Raw genomic sequence first — 10,946 nt, 5'->3', positions numbered from 1 at the left:
TCTCTCTCTCTCTCTCTCTCTCTCTCTCTCTCTCTCTCTCTCTCTCTCTCTCGTCTCTCTGTCAGACAGAATCTTTCTATGTAGCTCAGGTTGACTTTAAACTCATTGCCATCCTTCTGCCCAAGTCTTCCATGTGCTGGGAATTGAAATCTGAGCTGCCACGCACCACCGTGTTAGGGCACTTCTTTTGTTCGCATATTTGATGGTTTCTCTAGCAGAATGATTTAAAGAGAACTCAGATGAGATGATCTTTGGAGTTGTGCTACAGTGACACAGTATTCATTTCATGACCGTGAGTCTCCTGCTTTGCTGGCTAAGCAGAGGCTTAGGTGACGGTGTCTCGGTTAAGGTTGTATCACTGTGAAGAGACTTCATGACCACTGGCAACTCTCATAAAAGAAAACATTGAACTGGGGCTGGCTTGCTGTTTTAGAGGTTTAGTCCGTTATCACGACAGGAAACAAGACAGTACGTAGGCAGACACGGTGCTGAAGATGGAGCTGAGGGGGTCTATGTCTTGATCCACAGGCAGCCAGGAGAAACCATGGCACTCAGGACAGACTATAGCTTATTAAAACCTCAACGTCTACCTCCAGTGAGACACTTCCTGTAGCAAGGCCACGCCCACACTTCCTGCAGCAAGGCCACGCCCACTCCAACAAGTGACACTCTTTATGAACTAAGCATCCGAACCCGTGAGTCTGTTGGGCAGGGCGCCATAACTATCAAACCACCTCACTGAGGAGTCAGAGATTTGGTGAGTACCATGTGGCAGATGGCTGCCTGAGGTGGGCAGAAAGTTGGAGTATTGTAGGTCTAGACGAGACATCGTAGAGTATTGTAGGTAAGGACAAGGTCTCTGGAAAACTGAAGTCAGTTGTTCCTGTTCTCCTGTTGTTCTATTCCGGATGCTTAACATCCGGTCATACTGTAGCTTGCCCATCCCAGTGGTTCCCAGCCGGTGAGCCTGACCAGGACTGGGACTGACCTACCACCAGTCTGCTCAGTCAGAAAGCCCAAGCTGAGACCCAGAAACCTTCCTTTTCTCTACTCTGCTGAGGGCATAAGGATACGTTCTGATCCACTCTCAGACTGGCAAACCATGGACCTACACCATCAAGTAGGGATAAGTGACTTGCCAAAGACTTCGAGATGTGTCCTGGTTTTTAAGGAAAAAGCTCTAAGGAAAATCTGTAGTATGAAATGATATTTCCAATTAATGATTCTTATTCCTAGCGAGCAAATAAATTCCAGCCCCTACGTGAACCAGATAAATGTAATGGTCTATAAGTATTCCAAGCTATGTAAATGGTTAATTCCGACTGATCTCTAAAAACAACTAGGATCAAGCCTGCTTCTACACAGAGGGAGGAGAGGGAGGGGGAGAGGGAGAGGGAGAGGGAGGAGGAGGGGGAGGGGAAGGGGAGGAGGAGAAGAGGGGGAGGGGGAGGGGAAGGGGAGAGGGAGAGGGAGCACATCAGAATGAAGCAGAGTGCAGGTGAGTCCAGTACTGGTATTCTCTCTTGGTGACAGAAGGACCTGGAACTTGAGCTCTGTCATTTCTTGGTTGTTTAAACTCAACACACCCTCCTTTTACTATGGTACCTCATAGCTACAACTTTTAGCTGTCAGCAAAACAACAACAACAACAACAAAAAAAAACAAAAACAAAAACAAAACAAAAAAACAAAAAACAAAATTTAAACAACTCCTGTCAAGCTTTGTCACCAAGATGGAAGAGAAAATATGTGTGCCCTTGGCGAGGATCAGATTAGGTCTTTGGTGCAATTAAACCTTCTGTGCAGTTTTGAAAAGTTAGTGTAAACCCTACATTGCCTACACCAGGAACATATACAGGGATGTCATAATGAAACCTCTTGGTTTCATAATACATAAAATAAAAAATCAGATTCATCAATGTGTGTAGATTCTTACATATGTAAGTATGGTAATAATAATTAAGCAGCTGAATATTTTGATTTTTTAAAAAAATAGCAGAGTTCTCTGTTAACTTTAGCCATCCTCAATTTTTCTGCTTTTGTTCTGAATTTACACATGCAATTGTTTTCATTGATCTAGTTTTCATTCTTTCTTAAAACATTCCTTTTGGCAAGTAGCTTCTCTGAAAAGGTTAAGTTTGTTTGACGCAAGGAGTTTTACTGTATTTCACTGTGACTTTGTGGCAACAATCTCTCTGTGTAATGATTCAACATGTTTTATGTCTGTCCAAATATTCTAGATTAAAAACACATTGCTGCCTGCTAATAGGTACGGGGGCTACTTTGGTGGAGTGAGAAAAGTGCCTCTCAAATGAGCATGCGCGAATCCCGCATGCTAGGATGGTCACAAGGATTCAGCTTGAGGAATAGTCTGATTCTTGCCAAATCGTGCATTGAAAAATTACAATTACCTAGGAAGTCGTCTTTCCTGTTTAGAATCAGATTTGGTTTGATAAATTACTACCAACTTTGTAAACATTAAAATAGCAGCAATAAAGACATGAAATTCCACACAGGGGATCTACAATGTTTGGGTAATTATAAGCACATGGCTACTTTACATGAGATTGCTGTTAAAAAGTCTATTTACTAGGGCTCTGGGAAAACAGAGGTTCTCATATTCAGGTTTATTTACATGCAAGGAGAATCCAGCGTTTACTATCAATTCCTCACAACCTGTTTTTTTTTTTTTTTTTTTTTTTTTTTTTTTTTTTCATAACTCTATATAGTATTAGCTGAAGGAACGCCACCTGGGTTGTTTATGTTGTCTTGTCTATTAGCGTACTGGGTTTTATGGGGAGTAGGGGGATGGGCATGGAGGGGTCACAATTCAACTAACTTCCAAAAGTGTGAAGTGCTCTCCCAACAGAAAAAAAAAAAAAAAAAAAGAATACATTTTATGCTAATAGTTAGGGCAAAAGTTTCCAATGAAATCTTTTAACATATCCTATTTACCACAAATGATTACTGTATCACTTTAAATCCATAAGCTGTTTTGTTTGTTTGTTTGTTTGTTTGTTTGTTTTGAGATGCAGCCCTGGCTAGTCTGTGTCCCAGTGTGTAGACCAGACTGCTCTGAAATTCAGAGATGCTATTACCTCTGCCACTCAGACCCTGAGTTTGAAAACAGTGCTTCCATGGATCTGCTTTCAGGAGCCATTAAAATAAACTCAGAAATGTTGCAGATTCATTACTAATGAAATAAGCACTTTACATCTGAAAAAAAAATGGTTGGGATTTTATATTGAAATGAATAAGCACAAGATTTAAAAGTTTGAAAAGTTAGTGTAAACCCAACATTGATTCAAAAGCTCTACTGCTCATAACTTCACTCCTCAAATGCTAAGGTTATGAAATGCCACAGCTGAGAGCTGTAATGAACTGGTCTCAAAAACAGAGAACAGAGATGGGAAGTAGGCTACTGGTTGCCAGCAGCCACGGGGAGGGAGAACATGGAATTAGTGGTTAATGGGGGAAAGAAAAAAATTCCAATTTGGGAAGATGAAAAAGTTCTGTAAGTGGCTGGTGGCAGTGGTGTCTGACATTGCCACATGCTTCATGCTGTGTGGCTGGACGCTTTAAAATGGTGGCGATGGATAAGTGGAAGTTGTGTTTTACATTTTTACCTGGACATGTGGAGCACACCTGTCATCTCAGAAACGGAGGCAGGAGCACCTTCCGTTGAAAGCTAGATGGGGTCTTCCTTATAGGGAGTTGGTCGCTGACCAGCAAAACAAAAAGTACAAAGGTTTAATAGAACACAGCTCAAGAGAGGTCCTCTCGCCTGACATCCAACAAGTTATGAAGGGATCCAAAAGCTGATTGCTTTCTCGTTCTAACTCTGTTGTGGATTCTCCAGTTTTGGTGGTGGATAAGTGTATAAAAGTGTATTTGACCGTGAAAATGTAAGATCTAACTTGAAACACTGTAGCTTGAATGGCTATGCTAAGCATATAGACATTTATTGAGCTGCCTACTCTTGATATATGGTTAATTTTAATATGCGATGATTTTTAATTTGCAATGTTCTTTTAACAATAAGGTTTAAAATGAAATACATGAACAGAATTGTCCACCTTGAAAATAATGTGCTGAAAAGCGAAGCTTTTGATTGTTTTGTTGACTGTTGGGCTGACAGGCACAAGTGTGGTTTTCTACAAAGCTACACAAATGTCAAGGGAAACTTTTGTTAACTCTAAGGAGGTTAAAACCCAACCTTTTTCTCACCCCTCCGACTACATGGATGTGAAGCATGCTCAGTTGCTCACTTTATGTTTGTTTCTTTCTACATCAGTTTCTCTTTTCTGGAAGATTAAACGGTAAAGCACTTATAGAGAGCTCACTCTATTGGTTCTGGACATGGTGTATCCTGCTCAATGCTTAGCAGACTTCCAAGGAAGGATAGTCTTTAGTAAAATCTATCTTTCTTTCTTGTCCTTTTTAATGGTACCAATTCCGTTTCTTCTCATAGCTCCCAGTTAGTATGCAATACCTACACAAGAGACAATTCATTCCAGAGGCCTGTGTGTTTGTGTCCATGTGGGGCATTACTGTGCATGTGTGGGTGTGCTTGCACATGTCTGTGCATGCACGTGGATGCTGTAGGTCATTCCTGAGAGTATCGTTCCTCAGCATCAAAGTACCCTTATTGTTTGGGATTAGATCTCTCCCTGGGACCTGGAGCTCACTAATAAGGGTAATTACCAAGAAGGAAGGTCCCGGGAATCTGCTTGTCTCTGCCTCCCCAGTGTTGGGATTATAGGCACACCTAGCTTTTTTATGTGGATGCTGGGGGTTAAAAGCCGAGTAGTCACGGTCACATGCAACTGATTTACTGACTGAGGCATCTATCTTCCCTGCCAAAGTGGGAATATTTCCATTTCAAAATCTTAGGCTCCAAATGACAAGTTTTTATTGGTACCGACCTAGACACACTGCAGGTCCCACGTGTATTGCGGGAACTATTAAAAAGAACTGCCAAGTCCCCACGCTCCACCCCACTCCATCCAGTTACCTTCTGCCCGCCAACTCTCCGGCAGGGCCGGAGCTCCAGAGTTCCCTTCGCTGCCATGCCAGCCCCACGCAATGACCGTCCACCCCATGGTCAGCCGCCACAACCCCCAGCAACCTGGTAGAAACAAAACTCTAGAAGCTTATAATTGACAAGTCAGATTTATGTATCAATACATTCTCAACTCACAAGATGCCCACACAATAATTTCAGAGCCAATTGATAATGGTACAAGCTGTCCATCTAGATCAGACAAGTTATCCCAATTATTCTATCCCGATGTGATATTCATAACTACCTGTGGCTATTTAAAACCATTCGGGATCAGGATCTTCTTCCTGACCGTCCACCTCCATCTTGGCTTCTCCTCCTTCCTCCTCGAGTCGCTCTATGTCCCTGCAACTCTTTGCTCTGCCTCCTTTTCCCTGTCCAATCACAGGCCTCCTACTGCACTAATATATTAATGTAATTGGACAGGGAAAATCCTGCCATACAGGATTTCTCCCCTCTGCAGTAGTCCTTGCTTTGGGCTATTGTCACTTTCCCCATGTAAATGTTACAGTCACAGCTGGTTAGGGCAGGCCAGCACAGTGAAGACTCAATATTCCAGTCTCTTTTACACACGAGACACTAAGGGACTTAGTCAAGCTCCCAGATTTAAGTCAAGAGCTTAGGACCCATGGTCCTTTCCTTATAATCCTTTCACATGGGTAGCCCTTTGTATATCTTCATTTTTGATAAAATAAGGCATTCCAAAGGTAATTTGCAGAAATTTAAATGCTGTATATTTATAGTGATTAAATATTCACATATAGTTTTAGTTGTGTGCCTCTGGGCAAGGCACACATGATATGGTAATGAATCCATATGGTGTTACCCATAGCCATGTCACTCTCTCTTGCCTTCTTTATCCTGCATGGCAAACGCCGTGATTCCCTAGAGAGCCAGTGTGGACTCACCCCTGATGTCTTCTTTCCTGTCTTAGCCATATCCTGGTGGCTTTGCATATTTCAACAGGACTCTGCCAAAAGTGTTGCCGTCTCTGTCAAGGCAGTGATGAAGCTCAATCTAGACAGATGTCAGACAGCGGCTACAGCCTGGTTCCTTTAATCCAGCCTGGGGAATTTTCTGGTTCTAATCTCTGCCAATTTCCACAGAGCACACCAATTTCTGAGCTGGAATGGGGGTGTGGTGTTCCAATCTTCAGGAACAGGTTCAAGCCAGGCTGCATACAACGGTTACCCATCAGCTCAAAATGTAAGGAGAGTGGTCAAACTAATGCCACTGAAGGTCTATGAGGCAGGAATGCCATCCATAGTTTGCTCTGGTATTTCTTTGCAGACCCTGTGATGCCTGAGACCCTCATCACTGGGTCCCTCTGCATCTACCTGGGCTCTGCTCTCCTTCTGAGCCTTTCCGGCTTTCATCCACACTTCCTCTGTCTCCCTGCCTTTTCTCTTCCCTTTCTCCTTCCATCTCTCCTATTTTCTTCTCCTTGAACTACAGAAGTACACTTTAAAACTTTCTGTTTGCCTATAGGCAGCTAAGGGATGTTACGAGTTGGAGAAACATTCTTCCCTGGGGAAGGGTACAGGAATTGATTATCCAGTGTCAACTAGACAGACCTGAAAACATATATATATATACAGCAACGTTATGCAGACCATGCACATGTATGTAATAACAGAGAAAGAAAGAGGGTGCACATGGGAGAGCTGAACATAGGAAAGGTGCAGGGGAAATAATGAAATAATGCAATTGCATTACAAAGCCAAGAATCGGGAAATTATTTATGAAAAATTTTCTGTTTTCATTAGTCTTAATTTAAGACCCAAAGGGAATGAACCTCTTACTTTCAGCTTATAAGTAAATAATTCCTGCCACTTGAAACAGACACACATTTTCTTTTATTTAAATATAACCCTTGATAGATTTATTTTCTCAAAGTGGCACTAAAAAGAAAGATGGAGAAAAATCTTTATCACCCACAAGGCTTTTATTATTTAATATTTGTTCAAAGCGATGACATCAAATAAATACTGACGTCTTCCCTGCATTGGTATCTTTTGAGGTTGAGTCCAGACAATACTAAAATTCTCGTGCTTGATTTTGTTATTGTTGCTGTTTCATATCGCAGCTATGAATTCAATGTGACCCTGTTGTTTAAGATCCCATCTTAAAAGTTAGCTTATATTTTAGCAATATTAGGCAACCTTCACCTTGGCAAGAATATCAATTTGGGTGTAGAATACAGTAATACTGAGATTATAAACTTAAAAATGGGCTGCTCCTTTCATAAAAAATCTTGGTTACTTCTGGCATTCAAGGCTTGCTACTACCCAGCCCCAGCTTCATCTGCCGCTACTCTCAGACTCGTGAACAGAGCCAGTGCTGTGGACCCTTTCACATCCCCATGTGCCTTTCCTGTATCCTTCCTGCAGACATGCGAGCCTCATCCAGAAGGCTCCTGGTTTACCTGCCTCCTCTATCAATCTATCAATATCTATCAGTGTAGCAGACAGGCATGATGCGGTTATCTCTTGAAATTAAGAAGCTGGCAAGCACCAGCAACCTCACTGATTCCTTTGGAATAAGCGCCTCCCTTAGCAATGGCCTTTTCTGTTCACTTTCCTACCCAGATGCTCACTTAACTGTGATTCCACGGAGGAAAGAGTGGGGGCGCTATGCAGCAGCAGGAGGAGGCTGTTCCAACGCTACCAACCCGCCTCTGGGCAAACCACCCCCCCCCACACACACACACACCAGAGCTTTCAGATTTCCACAGGATACGGTGTTGTCCTGACCACATGATTGATGACTGAGAAAATATTAGCGGCCTCAGCTTAAATGAAAGGAGGATTAAAGGCTGGAGCCAGTATCTCTGAGGACAGGGCTCACCCGAAGAAGCCTGTTAAACAAGCGGATGGTTCCTTAAAAGTTGTCTGCAAAATGTGCAGACTGACAAAGTGTTTACAGAACCCGTGGGACTCCAGCAGCTAGGTTTACCTTTGGCAAATCACCCTGATGACTATAGTCACGGCAGTCCTGTGGTTATCTTTCTTCCGCGGCTGGAGATGAAAGAAAAGCAGGGGCCAATTAATTCAAGCTGCCGTTCTCCCCCACAAAGAGCTGGAAGATATCTTCATGCGACTGCTCAAGGCAAAATTTTTTTTTTCTTAATTCCAGACTCTTTTAGAACTCAGCTATGTAGACAGAAAACTTATTCCTAGCTCTTGCTCATCAATTTGCTGCGTTTCAAATGTACTGCTCTAGAATAACTCAGTTCATATTGGGTATCTCCAGGGCAGGCTAACATGCTTGAGAATTGGGTCGATGAACACCCCTAAGAAATGTAGTGAACAAAATCCATGCGAACCCTTACAGAGTGTCATGGGGAACATGTGATGCGATGGCTGACGGGTCTGGGTACCGGTAAATCCTGCCTCTGCAGCCTTTCTTTAATATTTAACTTAGGAAAGTCTGGACTTTTCAGGGGGAAACTACTGTCTGCCTGTTTGTGGCATTCGGGAGTTTCTTGGAGGAGGACGCCCCCCAGTTTCCTTCAGTTCCTCGCTGTGTTTTCTTTCTGTGGCCATCTCATCTTGCAGTCCTGCCTGGAATGTAATTATCATCTCATTGGGCTCAGTTTCCCCAGTTTACAGGCTGCCACATCAGTCAAGCGGCACTGCAGGCATAGGGAAGTGTCAGCCATCCGGCTCAGCAGGCGACTCACAGGCATATTAGAGGGTTTTGCTTTAGACAGTCCTCTTTGAGCCACATCTGTGATTTCATTGGCCAGCGCTGCTCCCCACCCCTAGTCTCCATATAGCTCAATGGAAGAGTGTGTCCCATGCACACGGTCCTGGGTTTGATCCATAAGATCACCAGCAAGGAAGATGAAAGTTTGAATATCCTATTTAATCCGTAAGAGCCAAACGAACACGGCCAGATTTTTCTGAAGGTTTGTTTCTAACAGTATGTCTCCTATCCTCAAGTATGTCTCCTATCCTCAGTCTTACATCCATAGGTTAATAAATATCCTTAACTCAGACACTAGCTTTTAAAACATGTCACATTTAGGACGTATTGCAAGACCTTTCTAGGTGAGGAGACATGTGTTTCAGCGGGCAGGACAGGCCTCTTTGGCACACTACTGCTTGCTGTTGGCAATACTCGTTAGCTGGTGGGTGTGCCAGCTATGTAGGGACAGCACAACCGCTGTTCCAGGATGAGGTAAAGTGGCTGTCACATGGGTAATGTCCTCATGACTGAAGAAAAAAAAAAAACGGTAACGCGGGAGCTCTAACTGAGCTCATATACTTCTGGTTACATTCACCAAAGGTGATTTTCAGCTTTGGGATGCTCCAGGTTCTTCAGGTTCAAGCCTACCCTCTCTGGTGCAGGCAAATCCATTCTCGAAGCAGAAAGCCAAGAGCAGTGGTATCATTCTTGAATTGCTCTTGCTAGATAATTCAGCAAGGACTAGATGAACTCCAAGGTTATTCCCTTAATCCCAGCACTCGGGAGGCAGAGGCAGGCGGATTTCTGAGTTCGAGGCCAGCCTGGTCTACAGAGTGAATTCCAGGACTGCCAGGGCTACACAGAGAAACCCTGTCTCGAAAAACAAAAACAAAAACAAAAACCAAAAAAAACAAAAACAAAAAAAAAAAAATCAAAGGTTATTCCCTTTGTGCAATGCCTTAGATTCCACACTGAGAACTCTTTCCTGAAAGGACTGACTTTCAAAGGTCTACGCTCCCAAATCATAGGTACTTAAACTCTTTGCTGTTGTAAGTTTCCAAATTTCTGGGATGAACTGCCTCTTCGAGCCAGTGTCTGAAGGTCTCAATCCCTTTCTAATAATCAGGTAACTAGGACTGGGGTGGAGGGGCGGGAGTAGAGTTCCCGATTAGTTCTTGCCCTGGGTTTAATCCTCATTACCAGAAATTAAGTCAAAAATCAAGGAATCTTCTGAGGGAACTATCCATTTCCTCCTGTTCTCTCGTCCCTCCTCCTTCCCACCTCTGCTGGAGCCCTTCAAGACCTGAGACTTACTGGAGCTCAGGGGAGCCCATCTCTCCTCTCCCCGTTTTATTTTGCTATCCCCCAAGGATGGTGCACATTTGGGTTAGTGTTCCTCCTCAGGCATTAGTCTCAACTCTGCTCTTTCAAACAGGATGTCAGGGTAAAGAGTGACTCCCAGATTCACAAAAACACTGGGCCAAGATAAACTGCCTCCCCTTCTCCTTTATGTGAGTTCTCTACAAGGCCTTGGAGCTCCCCTCTGCCTGCAAACTTAGCAGAAAGCATCTAAGCCTGTCAGAAACAGCTTAGAGAGGAAGGACCGGGAGTCTTACTTCTTTTTCTTCAAAGACTGGCTTTAGTCTTGTCCATGTTCCCGGGCCTTTTCGCAAACTCCTTGTTAAGGAGATTGGAAAGAATATCTTTGCTTGGACAAAGGGTTCCATTTTGCTGTCACTCAGTGTTCCGTCACTGTGACAAATAACCTCAAGAAGACCACTTAGGTGGACTCAAGGTTTCAGAGGTTTGAAACCATGATGGGCTCCCACCATCACCATGGGCCTATGGTGCAGCAAAACCTGTGGGCAGGAAGGCACGGTATAAAAAAATTGTTCATTTCGTGTCAGCCAGAAAGCAGAAACAAGATAGCAAGGGACAGGACAAGACTGTTCTTCGAAGTGACCTGCTTTATGAAGGCAGGTTCCAATCCCCAAACAGTCTGCTTAGAATGATCTTTACAGTCTGCCTTCTCTAATGATCCAGCTAGCGCTTGGTGATCTGATACACCAGCGATGGACCAAGCTTTTAAAACACAAGACATGAATTTCAAAGGGGCGTGCGGGAGGGAGGAAAGGCAGGAAAGGGAAGGGGAGGGGCATGTGGGGAGGAGGGAAGGGAGGGGGATGGTGTGATTA

This window comes from Mus pahari, chromosome 22 (genome assembly GCF_900095145.1).
Source record: "Mus pahari chromosome 22, PAHARI_EIJ_v1.1, whole genome shotgun sequence".
NCBI lineage: Eukaryota > Metazoa > Chordata > Mammalia > Rodentia > Muridae > Mus > Mus pahari.
This window is presented reverse-complemented; position numbering follows the sequence as displayed.